Genomic DNA, 20,891 nt, shown 5'->3' with positions numbered 1-20,891 from the left:
TGCCCCCAATGGAATAATTCCTCTCTGCAGGTGTGAAGGTCTTAGAGAAAAAGAAGCAAGGATGCTTCCGACCTTGAGCATCCTTTTGGAATAGGACTGCTCCAGCACCGACAGATGAGGCTTCCACCTCCATTATGAAAGGTTTATCTACATCGGGGTTATGTAGAATGGGAGCGCTAGCAAAGTGGGACTTAATAGAGAGGAAGGCCTTGGAGACCTCCTCCGACCACAATTTGGGATTTGCTCCCTTTTTGGTGAGGGCAACCAAGGGAGCTACCAAAGTTGAGAAGTGGGGAATGAACTGGCGATAGTAATTAACGAACCCCATAAAGCGCAGCACCACTTTGAGAGAATGGGGTTCCTGCCAGTTCATCACAGCCTGTAGCTTGGCAGGAGCCATAGCCAATCCCTGGGCTGAGATGATATAGCCAAGGAAAGGCAAGGACTCCTGCTCAAACACACACTTCTCCAACTTGGTGTAGAGGGAGTTTGCCGGTAGAAGGTCGAAGACTTTGCAAACATCTTTCCGATGGGAGTCTATATCTGGAGAGTAGATGAGAATATTATCCAGAAAAACTACAACCGAGGTGGAGAGCATATCCCGGAAGATATTCACAAAGTCGTGAAAAATGGCAGGAGCATTACAGAGCCCGAATGGCTTCACCAGGTATTCATAGTGCCCATCCCTGATGTTAAATGCCGTCTTCCATTCGTCCCCCTCACAGATGAGAATCAGGTTGTAAGCACTCTGCAGATCAAGTTTAGTAAACACCCATGCTCCCCGCAACCTATCGAATAGCTCTGAAATCAGAGGCAGAGGGTATTTGTTCTTAACGATGATGGCTTTAAGAGTCCTGTAATCAATGCATGGGTGTAGTTCTCCGTTCTTCTTCTGCACGAAGAAGAACCAAGCCCCTGCAGTTGACACTGGCTTCCTAATGAATCCTCTTGCCAGATTCTCCTGGATGTATTGAGACATCTCCATCTCCGGGAGGGAGAAGGGATAGACTCGACCCCGGGGAGGCTCTGCACCAGGCAAGATGTCAATAGGACAGTCATAGGGGCGGTGAGGCGGAAGGGTCTCCGCAGCCATCTTGGAGAATACGTCCGCATAGGGCCAATAGTGCTTGGGGAGAGAGGAAAGATCTGCGGGTACTTCAGTAGTAGCAACCTTAACGCACTCCCTCAGACATCTGCCCTCACAAGATTCATTCCATCCCAAAATTCTCCATGAGGACCACTCTATATGAAGGGAGTGGTAACATAACCAGGGTATCACTAGCAGAATCTCGTCTATTCCCTTGGGAGTGACAAGAAGGGAAATAATCTCCTGATGGGATGGAGACATAGATAATGAAAATAGGGTGGTCTGGTGTGTTATTTGTGAGGGCAGTGTCGACCCATTTACCACTCGTACAGTCACCAGCTTGGCGAGCATCACCAGGGGTATTGCGTGGCGTTGGGCGAAGGCTGACGACATAAAATTCCCCTCTGCCCCAGAATCCACGCAAAGCTCGACTGTAAGGCTGGGTTCACATTGTGTTAATGGCAATGCGCTGACGGGATCCGTTACAAAGCGGAACTAACGCCATGTAACGGATGCGTTAGAGCACTCATTAACTGCCATTATGTAGCGCATCGCTAACGCATGTCATAATCGGCATGCGTTAGTGATGTGCCGTCATTCTGTGACGGACCCTCGGACGCAGTCTGCAGCGTTTTCGGGCCGTCACCGCTAGCAAAGATAGAGCATCTGCGCTAGCGCGATCGCATAAACGCGATCTTTTTTGGCACTTGCGTTAACGCAGTCCGTTTAACGTATGTGTTGAACGGACTGCACTAAGGTAATGTGAACCTAGCCTAAGAGTGGATGGGCCTATAGTAATTGTCCCCTTGAAGGACAGTTTGGAGGAAATCATCACCGTGTCTAATGTACCTCTTCCTACAACCACTAGACGCTGACGTTTTCCCGACCAATGGGAACATCTGGAGGCAAGATGTCCTGACTGCCGGCAAACATGACAGAGCTTGAGTGCTCGAGTGGTCTGGGACTTAGATCCCGCTCGTGACACCTCCATGGTTTCATGTGACTCTGATGCCCGGAGATTCCAGAGGTTTGGCGAAGGTGGGAGCCAGCCGAAACCTCTGCCTACACTGGGCTCGCTCTAACCTCCGATCCGCTTGTTTAAAACAGAGGTAAATGCGAGTTGATACAGTTATTAGCTCCTCCAGTGTGGTGGGAATCTCCCTGGTGGCCAATGCATCCTTAACATGGTCAGCCAGCCCCCTCCAAAATATAGGGATGAGGGCTATATTCCAGCCACTCCAGCTCAGATGCTAAAGTCCGGAAGTGGACGGCAAAATGGCTGACCATGTATGAGCCCTGGGTCAATGCCAGCAGTTGGAGCACCGTATCTTGGGTGACTCGAGGTCATAAAAAGACCTGTTTCAGTGTGCTCAGAAGCAATGGAGCGCTCTGTACCACATGATCGTCGCGCTCTCACAGCGGCGTAGCCCACTCCCACACCCTGTCTGACAGAAGGGATATAATGAATCCCACCATTGCCCGCTCTGTGGGAAAACGTGCTGCCAGGAGCTTGAGGTGTATTGCGCACTGGCTCACGAATCCCCTACATGACTTGCAATCACCAGAGTTTATCAGGCAGCGGAAGGCGGGATAAGGTTGGAACAGGGGTGGCAGTGGACAAACTTGCTGCAGCCACGCTAGCAGCCTGAACAGCTACTGCGGTAACATCCAAAACTGAGGTTGCATGCTCGAGAGCGGCCAACCTGCCCTCCAGCAGCTGGATGAACCACTGCAGTCACTGTTTGTCTGCCATTACTAGCCAGACCCTGGCGCTAGCATAATTTAAGGGCTAGCAGAATGCACTAAATAATAAAGAGGTAGATATGAGGTGCGTTCGCAGCCCGGGGTACACCATGCAGAGATGGTACCTGCTGCTAAGTAATGGCGGATGGACACTTGTTCACACGTGGGTTAGACTTCACCCCGTGTGAATAGTAGCAAACTCTTCACAGAGCCGCCAAAATACGCTGTGCCCTGTTAACAGACACAGGGTGCAGATGCAAGACATTAGTGGGATCCCTATGAATCACCCCCACTAATCTGGTGATTGGACTCGCTCTGACCCTCGGTGGCTTTTGAGCCCGCGCCTGAGGACGTCCCGAGTCAGATGCAGAGTCCAAGCGGAAATTGCCACCCTACACTAACAGGCTGTCAGGAAAACGCACTTATTGTGCATGGTGCTGTATAAGCGGGCACTGCAAAAGGCACTGTAACGTGTGCTAGGTGTGCAGGTAGCACTGTCGGGCGCTAGATAGCTTCCACCCAGGGGTGGATTAAGGGTAGCCAGGGCCCCGGGCTGTTCACACACTGTGGGCCCCCCCCCCGGTCATGTGACGGGGGTCATGTGACGGGGGTCACGTGACGGGGGTCACGTGACGGGGGTCACGTGACGGGGGTCATGATATACCCGAACCAGATTATTCCAGAAAAAGGGCCGGGCCCTACTCTACTGTAGACACATCCCACAATGGACAGCAATGTAGTGGATCTCACACACATACTAATAGTATAGTGTTAGGGAAAATACCCGTGCTAGAAACCCTTTGAACTAAACTCGGACACTCCAAAATATATAGACAACCCAAAAAGACACATGGAGCACATGTCCCAAAATGTAAAAAATGTACGTTTTTATTATAACAATATCTAAAAAACATATCAAGTCAAAATACTCATAACTAGAGTTGAGCGACCTTGACCTTTTTAGAGTCGAGCCGGGTTTTGCGAAACCCGACTATGTCCAAAGTCGGGTCGAGTGAAATCGGCCGATTATGACGTAAAGTCGGGATCGACCGAAACACGAAACCCAATGCAAGTCAATGGGGCAGCATAGTCGGCAGTGAGTGGGGGCCAGGAAAACACCTAGAGTGCCCATTTTAATGTCAAAACCATCCATTCTTCTTAATGAAGCTTGTCAAGCGTAATTTACCTTATAATAATTGGAAGGCATTTGAAATTGGGGGTCATTTGGCTAAAGTTGTGGGGGGTAGGGCTGGTTCAAGTAATTAGTGGGCCCAGGAAATCTGGACCACGTCACGGCAGTGGAGCAGGGAGAGGTAAGTATTTCAACTTTGCAAGTGCTGTGAACCTGAGCAAGCAGGGGGGGCCCACTCGTTGGCATTGGCACTGGCACAGGGCCCCTCAAAGTACAGCGGTGTGTTTGCACGGCGGGGGCGCCTCCCACCGGCAGCAACACTTTTGCGTACTATGAGAGGCCCTGTGCCAGTGACATCGCCAACTAGTATTCCTCCCCCCACCTGATGAAGGAACCTGCACTTTCATCTGCACCTTCCTCTTTGTCCCCGTGTAAGGTGGTATGGTATGCGGGAAGAGCAACCTGACTTTCAGCAGGGTCACAATGTTGTTGTGTAGCGTGCACGGGGAATGTTGCGTTATGGGTCAATGTACCAGCAGACTCATCTATCACTGGCTGGGCAATGGGCACGATGAAGTGGAAACACAGATATAGGCCCAAAGAAGAAAGTGGGCTAAATGCAGTTCAAAATTGGTAACACAGGAATAACCAGGGGGCATTGCAGTGGAGGACAACTGGAATGAGAGGCTGACACAGAGAGTAGGGCCAAATCAGTAAGTAGTCGAAATGCAGTTCAAAATTGGCAACCGTAGTAAACAGGCGGCACAGCTTTGTTCAGTGGAGGAGAACAGCAAGGAGTGGCAGACACCGATAGTAGGCCCCAACCCAACTAGTAGGCCAAATGCAGTCTAACATTAACAACTACTTAACGAGAGGCTGAAAATGGTATTTCAGGACAGGAAACCAGGAGAACAGCAAGGAGTGGCAGACACCGATAGTAGGCCCCAAACCAACTAGTACGCCAAATGCAGTTGTTCCATTTAACCACAATTTAATGAGAGCCTGAAGATAGAAGCTCAGGAAAGGCAACCTGGGGAACACCTTGGAGTGTAACACACCATCTCTCTCCACCCCATACCCATTTTGTAGGCCTAATGCTGTGTACTTTTCTACAACTACTAAACGAGAGTCGGAAGACCGAAGCAATGGCAAGGAAACCTGGGGAACACCTTGGAGTGTAACACACCATCTCTCTCCACCCCATACCCAATTTGTAGGCCTAATGCAGCCTACTTTCCGACACCTACTAAACGAGAGCATGAAGATCGAAGCTCAGGAAAGGCAACCTGGGGAACACCTTGGAGTGTAACACACCATCTCTCTCCACCCCATACCCATTTTTTAGGCCTAATGCAGTGTACTTTTCTACAACTACTAAACGAGAGTCGGAAGACCGAAGCAATGGCAAGGAAACCTGGGGAACACCTTGGAGTGTAACACACCATCTCTCTCCACCCCATTCCCCATTTTTTAGGCCTAATGCAGCCTACTTTCCGACACCTACTAAACGAGAGCATGAAGATCGAAGCTCAGGAAAGGCAACCTGGGGAACACCTTGGAGTGTAACACACCATCTCTCTCCACCCCATACCCATTTTGTAGGCCTAATGCTGTGTACTTTTCTACAACTACTAAACGAGAGTCGGAAGACCGAAGCAATGGCAAGGAAACCTGGGGAACACCTTGGAGTGTAACACACCATCTCTCTCCACCCCATACCCAATTTGTAGGCCTAATGCAGCCTACTTTCCGACACCTACTAAACGAGAGCATGAAGATCGAAGCTCAGGAAAGGCAACCTGGGGAACACCTTGGAGTGTAACACACCATCTCTCTCCACCCCATACCCATTTTGTAGGCCTAATGCTGTGTACTTTTCCACCAACTACTAAACGAGAGCCGGAAGATCGAAGCTCATGAAAGGCAACCCGGGGAACACCTTGGAGTGTAACACAACCTCTCTCTACACCACGAAAGGGCTGATTCTTAGGAAGGAAGGCTGTTGTAAATAAGCATTGCGCGTCCGAGGGTGATTATATTCTTATTCGGTATCTACTCACCCTCGGACGCGCCATGCTTCTTGATTTGTAATTAATGTTTATTTGCAATGTGCTTTTGACTTACTCAATTATTTTTTTAATTATTGATTTTATTAAATTAATAGTTTAACATCTTATTGGAAATAATTTAAAGGAGACGCGACAGGACAACACTCGGTGGATGCCATATCTGTGTTAACAACTCCAAAAAACTTTCAGTTAACTTCTTGCAGGAGAAAGAAATTGTAGCTGTTGGACCTTTGTAGTACAGTTCCAGATATTTGTTGTGTGTTTGTTTTGATTGTTAAAATGTCTGCATTTGAGATCTCAACACGATCTTATTTTTTATAATCAAATTAATTTTTTTTATATTTAATGATGTTGGTTCAAGGGGTACACGGGCCGCAGTAGACAGGTCAGTGGAGGCCTAGTGGAAGGAGGGACCGCAGATGCGCCACTGTTTCACCCATACACAATTAGTAGGCCTAATGCAGCGTAGTTTCCAACAGCTACTAAACGAGAGCCGGAAGATCGAAGCTCAGGAAAGGCAACCTGGGGAACACCTTGGAGTGTAACACAACCTCTCTCTACACCACGGAAGGGCTGATTCTTAGGAAGGAAGGCTGTTGTAAATAAGCATTGCGCGTCCGAGGGTGATTATATTCTTATTCGGTATCTACTCACCCTCGGACGCGCCATGCTTCTTGATTTGTAATTAATGTTTATTTGCAATGTGCTTTTGACTTACTCAATTATTTTTTTAATTATTGATTTTATTAAATTAATAGTTTAACATCTTATTGGAAATAATTTAAAGGAGACGCGACAGGACAACACTCGGTGGATGCCATATCTGTGTTAACAACTCCAAAAAACTTTCAGTTAACTTCTTGCAGGAGAAAGAAATTGTAGCTGTTGGACCTTTGTAGTACAGTTCCAGATATTTGTTGTGTGTTTGTTTTGATTGTTAAAATGTCTGCATTTGAGATCTCAACACGATCTTATTTTTTATAATCAAATTAATTTTTTTTATATTTAATGATGTTGGTTCAAGGGGTACACGGGCAGCAATAGACAGGTCAGTGGAGGCCTAGTGGAAGGAGTGACGGCAGACAGGCATCAAAGGCCTAACATTGGGCTGGCTGTAGGCAAGTTAAAATTGGTTCCAGGGGAACACGGCCATCAGTGGCCTGGTCAGTGTAGTTGTAGTTGAAAGAACGGGACGCAGACAGGCTTCGAAGGCCTAACATAACAAACTTGGGCTGGCTGTAGGCACTTTTAAATTTGTTCCAGGGGTACATGGGCAGCAGTGTATGGTCAGTGGAAGTCTAGTGGAAGGAGTGACCGCAGACAGGCTTCCAAGGCCTAACATAACAAACTTGGGCTGGCTGTAGGCACTTTTAAATTGGTTCCAGGGGTACACGGGCAGCAGTGGTCTGGTCAGTGGAAGTCTAGTGGAAGGAGTGACCGCAGACAGGCTTCCAAGGCCTAACATAACAAACTTGGGCTGGCTGTAGGCACTTTTAAATTGGTTCCAGGGGTACACGGGCAGCAGTGGTCTGGTCTGTGGAAGTCTAGTGGAAGGAGTGACCGCAGACAGGCTTCGAAGGCCTAACATAACAAACTTGGGCTGGCTGTAGGCACTTTTAAATTGGTTCCAGGGGTACACGGGCAGCAGTGGTCTGGTCAGTGGAAGTCTAGTGGAAGGAGTGACCGCAGACAGGCTTCCAAGGCCTAACATAACAAACTTGGGCTGGCTGTAGGCACTTTTAAATTGGTTCCAGGGGTACACGGGCAGCAGTGGTCTGGTCAGTGGAAGTCTAGTGGAAGGAGTGACCGCAGACAGGCTTCCAAGGCCTAACATAACAAACTTGGGCTGGCTGTAGGCACTTTTAAATTGGTTGCAGGGGTACACGGGCAGCAGTGGTCTGGTCAGTGGAAGTCTAGTGGAAGGAGTGACCGCAGACAGGCTTCGAAGGCCTAACATAACAAAATTGGGCTGACTGTAGGCACTTTTAAATTGGTTCCAGGGTAACACGGCCAGCAGTGGCCTGGTCAGTGTAGTAGTTGTAGAAAGAAGGGACCGCAGACAGGCTTCGAAGGCCTAACATAACAAAAATGTCAAAACAATGGTATTGTCAGTGCCAGGCATTGAAGGATGTCAGCGCCTAGACTACACATTGGTGAAGCTGTGAGAGATAATTTTGCTAGTGGTAGAGCACTGTTTGAGCTGGGGGGGGGAACTGTCTTGTGGCCGGCGGTACAGGCACAGGGCCCCTCATATTACAACGGTGTGTCTGACGTTGGGTGCGCACCACCACCGCCAGAGACACTTTATTGTACTATGAGGGACCCAGTGGCAGTGCCGTCGACCAAAAGCGGCCACACCCACCTCTTCAGACAAACAGCACTCTCAAGGGTCCAAGCGCAAAGTGGCGATAGCACGGCCCCGTGTGGGGAGTTTGGCCATTTCGTGAGGTGGAAACATGTCGTATGCTGGACAATCAGGTGAAGAAAATTACGAGATTGGAAAAGTCATTCAGAATAGTCCACAGGCAAGACCTTTTCATAGGAAAGCTAGGTGTCAGCCGGGCAGGGTGGGGCAAAAGATTTTGAAATCCAGTTGTGGTTCATTTTAATGAAGGTTAGATCATCTACATTTTGGGTAGCCAGACGAGTCCTTTTTTCTGTTAGTATTGAACCTGCAGCACTGAATACTCTTTCTGATAGGACACTAGCTGCCGGGCAAGCAAGCTCCTGCAATGCATATTCTGCCAATTCTGGCCAGGTGTCTAATTTGGATGCCCAGTAATCAAATGGGAATGACGGTTGAGGGAGAACGTCGATAAGGGATGAAAAATAGTTTGTAACCATACTGGACAAATGTTGTCTCCTGTCACTTTGAATTGATGCTGCAGTACCTGTCCTGTCTGCGGTCATAGAAAAATCACTCCACAACCTGGTCAGAAAACCCCTCTGGCCAACGCCACTTCTGATTTCTGCCCCTCTAACACCTCTGGTCTGCTGGCCCCTGGAGCTCGTGTGAGAACGATCACGGGCGCTGTGTGCAGGGAATGCCAGAAGCAAACGGTCAACAAGAGTTGATTGTTTTGTTGCTAATATTAGTTCCAAGTTCTCATGTGGCATAATATTTTGCAATTTGCCTTTATAGCGAGGATCAAGGAGGCAGGCCAACCAGTAATCGTCATCGTTCATCATTTTTGTAATGCGTGTGTCCCTTTTGAGGATACGCAAGGCATAATCCGCCATGTGGGCCAAAGTTCCCGTTGTCAAATCTGCGGTTGTGCTTGGTTGAGGGGCAGTTGCAGGCAAATCTACGTCACTTGTGTCCCTCAAAAAACCAGAACCCGGCCTTGCCACGCCACCAATTTCCCGTGCCCCCGGGAAAGCTTCCTCATTAAAAATATACTCATCCCCATCATCCTCCTCATCCTCCACCTCCTCTTCGCCCGGTACCTCGTCATGTACACTGCCCTGACCAGACAATCGCTGACTGTCATCAAGGCTTTCCTCTTCCTCTGGTGCAGACGCCTGATCCTTTATGTGCGTCAAACTTTGCATCAGCAGACGCATTAGGGGGATGCTCATGCTTATTATGGCGTTGTCTGCACTAACCAGCCGTGTGCATTCCTCAAAACACTGAAGGACTTGACACATGTCTTGAATCTTCGACCACTGCACACCTGACAACTCCATGTCTGCCATCCTACTGCCTGCCCGTGTATGTGTATCCTCCCACAAAAACATAACAGCCCGCCTCTGTTCGCACAGTCTCTGAAGCATGTGCAGTGTTGAGTTCCACCTTGTTGCAACGTCTATGATTAGGCGATGCTGGGGAAGGTTCAAAGAACGCTGATAGGTCTGCATACGGCTGGAGTGTACAGGCGAACGGCGGATATGTGCGCAAAGTCCACGCACTTTGAGGAGCAGGTCGGATAACCCCGGATAACTTTTCAGGAAGCACTGCACCACCAGGTTTAAGGTGTGAGCCAGGCAAGGAATGTGTTTCAGTTGGGAAAGGGAGATGGCAGCCATGAAATTCCTTCCGTTATCACTCACTACCTTGCCTGCCTCAAGATCTACAGTGCCCAGCCACGACTGCGTTTCTTGCTGCAAGAACTCGGACAGAACTTCCGCGGTGTGTCTATTGTCGCCCAAACACTTCATAGCCAATACAGCCTGCTGACGTATGCCAGTAGCTGCCCCATAATGGGAGACCTGGTGTGCAACAGTGGCAGGTGCGGATGGAGTGTTTGTGCGACTGCGGTCTGTGGACGAGCTCTTGCTTCTGCAGGAGGACGAGGAGGAGGAGGAGGAGGGGGTGCGAACGGCTACAGACAACTGTTTACTAGACCGTGGGCTAGGCAGAACTGTCCCAAACTTGCTGTCCCCTGTGGACCCTGAATCCACCACATTTACCCAGTGTGCCGTGATGGACACGTAACGTCCCTGGCCATGCCTACTGGTCCATGCATCTGTTGTCAGGTGCACCTTTGTGCTCACAGATTGCCTGAGTGCATGGACGATGCGCTCTTTAACATGCTGGTGGAGGGCTGGGATGGCTTTTCTGGAAAAAAAGTGTCGACTGGGTAGCTCGTAGCGTGGTACAGCGTAGTCCATCAGGTCTTTGAAAGCTTCGCTTTCAACTAACCGGTAGGGCATCATCTCTAACGAGATTAGTCTAGCTATGTGGGCGTTCAAACCCTGTGTACGCGGATGCGAGGCTAAGTATTTCCTTTTTCTAACCATAGTCTCATGTAGGGTGAGCTGGACTGGAGAGCGGGAGATCGTGGAACTAGCGGGGGTGCCGGTGGACATGGCAGACTGAGAGACGGTGGGAGATGGTATTGTTGCCGCCGGTGCCCTAGATGCAGTGTTTCCTACTACGAAACTGGTGATTCCCTGACCCTGACTGCTTTGGCCTGGCAAAGATACCTGCACAGATACAGCAGGTGGTGCGCTAAATGGTGGTCCTACACTGCCGGAAGGGATGTTGCGTTGATGACTAGCTTCATTGGCCGAGGGTGCAACAACCTTAAGGGACGTTTGGTAGTTAGTCCAAGCTTTCAAATGCATGGTGGTTAAATGTCTATGCATGCAACTAGTATTGAGACTTTTCAGATTCTGACCTCTGCTTAAGGAAGTAGAACATTTTTGACAGATGACTTTGCGCTGATCAATTGGATGTTGTTTAAAAAAATGCCAGACTGCACTCTTTCTAGCATCGGATACCTTTTCAGGCATTGCAGACTGAGCTTTAACCGGATGGCCACGCTGTCCTCCACCAGGTTTTGGCTTTGCCACGCGTTTTGGGCAAGATACGGGCCCGGCAGATGGAACCTGTGGCGATGTTGATGCCTGCTGCGGCCCCTCCTCCTCCTCTGCTTCAGAACTGCTGCCGCCTGCACCCTGTTCCCCCAATGGCTGCCAATCGGGGTCAAGAACTGGGTCATCTAATAACTCTTCTTGTACCTCCTGCGCAACTTCGTCTGTGTCACCGTGTCGTTCGGTGGTATAGCGTTCGTGATGGGGCAACATAGTCTCATCAGGGTCTGATTCTTGATCAGCACCCTGCGAGGGCAATGTTGTGGTCTGAGTCAAAGGACCAGCATAGTAGTCTGGCTGTGGCTGTGCGTCAGTGCACTCCATGTCAGATTCAATTTGTAATGGGCATGGACTGTTAACTGCTTCACTTTCTAAGCCAGGGACGGTATGTGTAAAGAGCTCCATGGAGTAACCCGTTGTGTCGCCTGCTGCATTCTTCTCTGTTGTTGTTTTTGCTGAAGAGGACAAGGAAGTGACTTGTCCCTGACCGTGAACATCCACTAACGACGCGCTGCTTTTACTTTTACCAGTTTCACCAGATGAGGCAAAAGAGCTAGAGGCTGAGTCAGCAAGATAAGCCAAAACTTGCTCTTGCTGCTCCGGCTTTAAAAGCGGTTTTCCTAATCCCAGAAAAGGGAGCGTTCGAGGCCTTGTGTAGCCGGACGACGAACCTGGCTCCACAGCTCCAGACTTAGGTGCAATATTTTTTTCCCCACGACCACCTGATGCTCCACCACTAACACTACCCTCATTACCAGCTGACAATGAACGCCCCCGGCCACGACCTCTTCCACTAGACTTCCTCATTGTTTTAAAAACGTAACCAAACTAACGTTATTTGTTGCAGTCACACAACTTACACGGTGAGCTATAACTTCAGTATGATTTAGCTACCCCTTTACAGGTTGGTGAGACCACAGCGAAAATCAGGCCCAATGTTACACACTCTTTTTTTGGTGGCTGCAAATTAGAGAGATGCCCCACACGCAGGACTGTCACTGAAGCACAAATGTTAATATTAATGTCACACTATTATTTTTTTTTTATTTTTATTTTTTTCAGGAACACTTTAGAAACCCCCCAAAAAAAAAAAAATAGATTTTTGCAGGGAGAATTTAGAAAACAAATGTAACAAACTATATGCTTTCTATGGGCCACTGAGTGAGAGATGACGCACACAGGAATCAGGAGTGGCACACAAGCCCAGAGGCCAATATTTTTCTACCAATGATTGATGGAGTTATTTTCTCTGGTAGATTTTGGAACCCAAATCAAGGAAAAAAAATGTAGGCTTTCTATGGACCACAATTGGAGAGAGAGAGAGAGAGAGAGAGAGAGAGATGGCACACCCAGGAGTCAAGACTGGCACACAAGCAGAAAGGCCAATATTAATCTCCCATTTTTTGGGGGGTTTTGTTTTTTTTTTTTTTTTTTTTTTTTTTTCAGGGAGACTTTAGAAAAAAAAATAATAAAAAAAATATGATTTTATGAGGAAGAATTTAGAAACCAAATAAAATAAAATGATTTTTTCAGGGAGAATTTATAAAACAAATAAAAACAAAAATAGGCGTTCTATGGCCCACTGACTGAGAGATGACGCACACAGGAGTCAGGAGTGGCACACAAGCCCAGAGGCCAATATTTTTCTACCAATGATTGATGTAGTTATTTTCTCTGGTAGATTTTGGAACCCAAATCAAGGAAAAAAAATATAGGCTTTCTATGGACCACAATTGGAGAGAGAGAGAGAGAGAGAGAGAGATGGCACACCCAGGAGTCAAGACTGGCACACAAGCAGAAAGGCCAATATTAATCTCCCACTGTTTTTTTTGGTTGTTTTTTTTTTTTTTTTTTCAGGGAGACTTTAGAAAAAAAAATAATAAAAAAAATATGATTTTATCAGGAAGAATTTAGAAACCAAATAAAATAAAATGATTTTTTCAGGGAGAATTTAGAAAACAAATAAAACCAAAAATAGGCGTTCTATGGCCCACTGACTGAGAGATGACGCACCCAGGAGTCAAGACTGGCACACAAGCAGAAAGGCCAATATTAATCTCCCACTGTTTTTTTTTTTTTTTTTCAGGGAGACTTTAGAAAAAAAAATAATAAAAAAAATATGATTTTATCAGGAAGAATTTAGAAACCAAATAAAATAAAATGATTTTTTCAGGGAGAATTTAGAAAACAAATAAAACCAAAAATAGGCGTTCTATGGCCCACTGACTGAGAGAGAGAGAGAGATGGAACGCTTAGTACTGGCACACAAGCCCAAAGGGCAATATTAATCTCCCTTTTTTTTTCCAGGGAGAATTTCTAAAACCCAAAAAAAAAAAAAAATAGGCTTTCTATGGCCCACTATTTGTGAGAGAGATGGGACGCTCAGGACTGGCACAGATGGCACGCTCAGGACTGGCACAGAAGCCCAGAGGCCAATATTAATCTCCCTTTTTTTCTGGGAGAATTTATAAAACCAAAAAAATATTTAAATAGGCTTTCTATGGCCCACTATTTGTGAGAGAGATGGCACGCTCAGGACTGGCACAGATGGCACGCTCACAACTGGCACACAAGCCCAGAGGCCAATATTAATCTCCCTTTTTTCAGGGAAAATTTATAAAACCAAAAAAAAAATTAAATAGGCTTTCTATGGCCCACTATTTGTGAGAGAGATGGCACGCTCAGGACTGGCACAGATGGCACGCTCACAACTGGCACACAAGCCCAGAGGCCAATATTAATCTCCCTTTTTTCAGGGAAAATTTATAAAACAAACAAAAAAATTAAATAGGCTTTCTATGGCCCACTATTTGTGAGAGAGATGGCACGCTCAGGGCTGGCACAGATGGCACGCTCAGGACTGGCACACAAGCCCAGAGGCCAATATTAATCTCCCTTTTTTTCAGGGAGAATTTATAAAACCAAAAAAAAAAATAAATAGGCTTTCTATGGCCCACTATTTGTGAGAGAGATGGCACGCTCAGGGCTGGCACAGATGGCACGCTCAGGACTGGCACACAAGCCCAGAGGCCAATATTAATCTCCCTTTTTTTCAGGGAGAATTTATAAAACCCAAAAAAAAATAAAATAGGCTTTCTATGGCCCACTATTTGTGAGAGAGATGGCACACTCAGGACTGGCACACAAGCCCAAAGGCCAATATTAATCTCCCACTGTATTTTTATCAGGGAGAATTTATACACCCCACAAAAAAAAATACAGAAAAATGAAAAGGCTTTCTATGGCCCACTATGTGAGAGAGATGGCACACACAGGGATGGCACTCTAGCAGAAATGCCAAATTGCCAATCTTAATCTCCCACCAAAAAAAAAAAAAAAAAAAAAAACAGGGAATGTCCTACAATTACTATCTCCCTGCCTGCAGTAATCTCAGCCAGGTATGGCAGGCAGCTACTATCTCCCTGCCTGCAGTAATCTCAGCCAGGTATGGCAGGCAGCAATAAGGAGTGGACTGATGCACAAATGAAATAAAAAGTGTGGACAAACAAAAAAGATAGCTGTGCAGAAAGGAAGGAACAAGAGGATTTGTGCTTTGAAAAAAGCAGTTGGTTTGCACAGCGGCGTACACACAGCAATGCAGCTATCAGGGAGCCTTCTAGGGCAGCCCAATGAGCTACAGCGCTGAGGGGAAAAAAAAAAAAAAAAAAACTTCCACTGTCCCTGCACACCGAGGGTGGTGTTGGACAGTGCAAATCGCTGCAGCACAAGCGGTTTTGTGGTTAATGGACCCTGCCTAACGCTATCCCTGCTTCTGACAAAGCGGCAGCAACCTCTCCCTAAGCTCAGATCAGCAGCAGTAAGATGGCGGTCGGCGGGAACGCCTCTTTATAGCCCCTGTGACGTCGCAGACAGCAAGCCAATCACTGCAATGCCCTTCTCTAAGATGGTGGGGACCAGGACCTATGTCATCACGCTGCCCACACTCTGCGTTTACCTTCATTGGCTGAGAAATGGCGCTTTTCGCGTCATTGAAACGCGACTTTGGCGCGAAAGTCGCGTACCGCATGGCCGACCCCGCACAGGGGTCGGATCGGGTTTCATGAAACCCCGACTTAGCCAAAAGTCGGCGACTTTTGAAAATGTTCGACCCGTTTCGCTCAACCCTACTCATAACATATACAGAGCATACAATAGGGGAACACTAAGGAAAGCACTGAAAGTATTAAAAAGACGGAAAACCCCAGTATGCCGCTAATACGGCTTAGTAATATCAATGCCATAAAGTGCACAATTTCAGGCAAGAAAACCACCACTCCCGAACATCTATAGGTGAGACAATACACCTCCCCAAGTGGGGTGCCGCTAACCACAACGCGGCCTATGTCATAATCATTGGTAATTTTAGTGGTTCTTACCCATCAGATCAGAGTACCCTGATCGGGAGATGTTCGGGAGTGGTGGTTTTCTTGCCTGAAATTGTGCACTTTATGGCATTGATATTACTAAGCCGTATTAGCGGCATACTGGGGTTTTCCGTCTTTTTAATACTTTCAGTGCTTTCCTTAGTGTTCCCCTATTGTATGCTCTGCATATATTATGAGTATTTTGACTTGATATGTTTTTTAGATATTGTTATAATAAAAACGTACATTTTTTACATTTTGGGACATGTGCTCCATGTGTCTTTTTGGGTTGCCTACTCTACTGTAACCTAGGAAATATTTGTTAAAATCTGCAATACAATTTAGGTATATCTTGACCAATAATATCACATACAAGGAACAAATACCACCGCACCATGACCAGACCACAAATTACAACCACAGTGATCGAATAATAGCACATACAAGGGACAAATACCACCACACCATTTCCAGACCACATATTACCATACCTCGCAACTTTTGAAGTTGGGAAAGAGGGACAAAGTTGCGTTGCGCGCCGCAGCAAATTTTAGGACACACCTCTGACCACACCCATTCACTAGTCACACCCATATCCATGTCTCAACCACACCCATTTAGCACTGCTGATCACACTGTTCATAAAGAATAATTATAAAAAAAAAATATGGCCACACAGTGCTCGATACTGTATAATGGCCACACAGTGCTCCATACTGTATAATGACCCCACATGACCACATGATGCTCAATACTGTATAATGGCCACACATGATGTTCAATACTGTATAATGACCCCACATGATGCTCAATACTGTATAATGGCCACACATGATGCTCCATACTGTATAATGGCCACACATGATGCTCCATACTGTATAATGGCCCCACATGATGCTCAATACTGTATAATGACCCCACGTGATGCTCAATACTGTATAATGGCCCCACATGATGCTCAATACTGTATAATGACCCCACATGATGCTAAATACTGTATAATGGCCACACATGATGCTCAATACTGTATAATGACCCCACATGGTGCTCAATACTGTATAATGGCCCCACATGATACTCAATACTGTATAATGGCCACACATGATGCTCCATACTGTATAATGGCCCCACATGATGCTCAATACTGTATAATGACCCCACGTGATGCTCAATACTGTATAATGGCCCCACATGATGCTCAATACTGTATAATGACCCCACATGATGCTCAATACTATATAATGGCCACACATGATGCTCCATACTGTATAATGGCCACACATGATGCTTCATACTGTATAATGGCCCCACGTGATGCTCAATACTGTATAATGACCCCACGTGATGCTCAATACTGTATAAGTGCCCCACATGATGCTCAATACTGTATAATGACCCCACATGATGCTCAATACTGTATAATGGCCCCACATGATGCTCAATACTGTATAATGACCCCACATGATGCTCAATACTGTATAATGGTCCCACATGATGCTCATTACTGTATAATGACCCCACATGATGCTCAATACTGTATAATGGCCACACATGATGCTCCATACTGTATAGTGACTGCACATGATGCTCCATACTGTATAATGACCGCACATGATGCTCAATACTGTATAATGGCCACACATGATGCTCCATACTGTATAATGGCCACACATGATGCTCCATACTGTATAATGACCGCACATGATGCTCTATACTGTATAATGACCACACATGATGCTCCATATTGTATAATGACCGCACATGATGCTCCATAATGGCCACACATGATGCTCCATACTGTATAATGACCGCATATGATGCTCCATACTGTATAATAGCCGCACATGATGCTCCATACTGTATAATGACTGCACATGATGCTCCATACTGTATGACAGCACATGATGCTCCATACTGTATAATGACTGCACATGATGCTCCATACTGTATAATGACAGCACATGATGCTCCATACTGTTTAATGACAGCACATGATGCTCCATACTGTATAATGGCCACACATGATGCTCCATACTGTATAATGACCGCACATGATGCTCTATACTGTATAATGGCCACACATGATGCTCCATACTTTATAATGACCGCACATGAGGCTCCATACTGTATAATGGCCACACATGATGCTCCATACTGTATAATAGCCGCACATGATGCTCCATACTGTATAATGACCGCACATGATGCTCCATACTGTATAATGGCCACACATGATGCTCCATACTGTATAATGACCGCACATGATGTTCCATACTGTATAATAGCCGCACATGATGCTCAATACTGTATAATGACCGCACATGAGGCTCCATACTTTATAATGACCGCACATAAGGCTCCATACTGTATAATGACCGCACATGATGTTCCATACTGTATAATAGCCGCACATGATGCTCCATACTGTATAATGACTGCACATCATGCTCCATACTGTATAATGACCGCACATGATGCTCCATACTGTATAATGACCGCACATGATGCTCCATACTGTATAATGACCGCACATGATGCTCCATACTGTATAATGACCACACATGATGCTCCATAGTGTATAATGACCGCACATGATGATCCATACTGTATAATGACCGCACATGATGCTCCATAGTGTATAATGACCGCACATGATGCTCCATACTGTATAATGACCGCACATGATGCTCCATACTGTATAATGGCCATTGGCCACACATGATTCTCCATACTGTATAATGACCGCACATGATGCTCAATAATACTGTATAATGACCGCACATGATGCTCAATAATACTGTATAATGACCGCACATGATGCTCCATACTGTATAATGGCCACACATGATGCTCCTTACTGTATATTGGCCGCACATGATAATGGCCACACATAGCTACTCCTACACACGCGGCTCCGTAAACTTTGCATACACGGCTCCGCTCCGTACACACGGCTCCACTCCATACATCTCATACACACACGGCTCCGCTCCGTACACATTCAGCTCCGCTCCATTCACGGCTCTGCTCCATACACCTCATACACACACGGCTCTGCTCCATACACCTCATACACGGCTCCGCTCCATACACCTCATACACACACGGCTCCGCTCCATACATCTCGTACACACGGCACTACTCCATACACCTCATACACACACCGCTCCGCTCCATACACGTTGCACACACTGCTCCGCATACCTTGCACACACACAGCTCCGCTGCGTACACCTCATACACATACGGCTCCTCTCCATACATCTCGTACACACACGGCACTACTCCGTACACCTCATACACACGTGGCTGTGCTCCGTACACCTCATACACACGCGGCTGTGCTCCGTACACCTCGTACACACACGGCTGTGCTCCGTACACCTCGTACACACGACTCCACTCCGTACACCTTTCACATGCTGCTCCGCTCCGTACATCTCATACACACGCGGCTGTGCTCCGTACACCTCGTACACACGACTCCACTCCGTACACCTTTCACATGCTGCTCCGCTCCGTACACCTCATACACACGCGGCTGTGCTCCGTACACCTCGTACACACGCGGCTGTGCTCCGTACACCTCGTACACACACGGCTGTGCTCCGTACACCTCGCACACACGACTCCACTCCGTACACCTTTCACATGCTGCTCCGCTCCGTACACCTCATACACACGCGGCTGTGCTCCGTACACCTCGTACACACGACTCCACTCCATACACCTTTCACATGCTGTTCCGCTCCGTACACCTCATACACACGCGGCTGTGCTCCGTACACCTCGTACACACGACTCCACTCCGTACACCTTTCACATGCTGTTCCGCTCCGTACACCTCATACACACGCGGCTGTGCTCCGTACACCTCGTACACACGGCTCCGCTCCGTACACCTCATACACACGCTGCTCTGCTCCGTACACCTCGTACACACGCGGCTGCGCTCCGTACACCTCGTACACACGACTCCACTCCGTACACCTTTCACATGCTGCTCCGCTCCGTACACCTCATACACATGCGGCTGTGCTCCGTACACCTCGTACACACGCGGCTGCGCTCCGTACACATCGTACACACGGCTCCGCTCCGTACACCTCATACACACGCTGCTCTGCTCCGTACACCTCGTACACACGCGGCTGCGCTCCGTACACCTCGTACACACGACTCCACTCCGTACACCTTTCACATGCTGCTCCGCTCCGTACACCTCATACACATGCGGCTGTGCTCCGTACACCTCGTACACACGCGGCTGCGCTCCTTACACATCGTACACACGGCTCCGCTCCGTACACCTCATACACACGCTGCTCTGCTCCGTACACCTCGTACACACGCGGCTGCGCTCCGTACACCTCGTACACACGCGGCTGCGCTCCGTACACCTCGTACACACGCGGCTGTGCTCCGTACACCTCGTACACACGCGGCTGTGCTCCGTACACCTCGTACACACACGGCTGTGCTCCGTACACCTCGTACACACGACTCCACTCCGTACACCTTTCACATGCTGCTCCACTCCGTACACCTCATACACACGCGGCTGTGCTCCGTACACCTTGTACACACGACTCCACTCCGTACACCTTTCACATGCTGCTCCGCTCCGTACACCTCATACACACGCGGCTGTGCTCCGTACACCTCGTACACACGCGGCTGTACTCCGTACACCTCGTACACACACGGCTGTGCTCCGTACACCTCATACACACGACTCCACTCCGTACACCTTTCACATGCTGCTCCGCTCCGTACACCTCATACACACGCGGCTGTGCTCCGTACACCTCGTACACACGACTCCACTCCGTACACCTTTCACATGCTGCTCCGCCTTGTACACCTCATACACACGCGGCTGTGCTCCGTACACCTCGTACACACGCGGCAGTGCTCCGTACACCTCGTACACACGGCTCCGCTCCGTACACCTCATACACACGCTGCTCTGCTCCGTACACCTCGTACACACGCGGCTGCGCTCCGTACACCTCGTACACACGACTCCACTCCGTACACCTTTCACATGCTGCTCCGCTCCGTACACCTCATACACACGCGGCTGTGCTCCGTACACCTCGTACACACGCGGCTGCGCTCCGTACACCTCGTACACACGGCTCCGCTCCGTGCACCTCATACACATCGTACACATGCGG

The sequence above is a fragment of the Ranitomeya imitator genome, chromosome 4, assembly GCF_032444005.1.
Source record: "Ranitomeya imitator isolate aRanImi1 chromosome 4, aRanImi1.pri, whole genome shotgun sequence".
In the NCBI taxonomy this organism is placed as follows: Eukaryota; Metazoa; Chordata; class Amphibia; order Anura; family Dendrobatidae; genus Ranitomeya; species Ranitomeya imitator.
The sequence above is the reverse complement of the archived record's forward strand: the minus strand, read 5'-3'. Positions refer to the sequence as shown.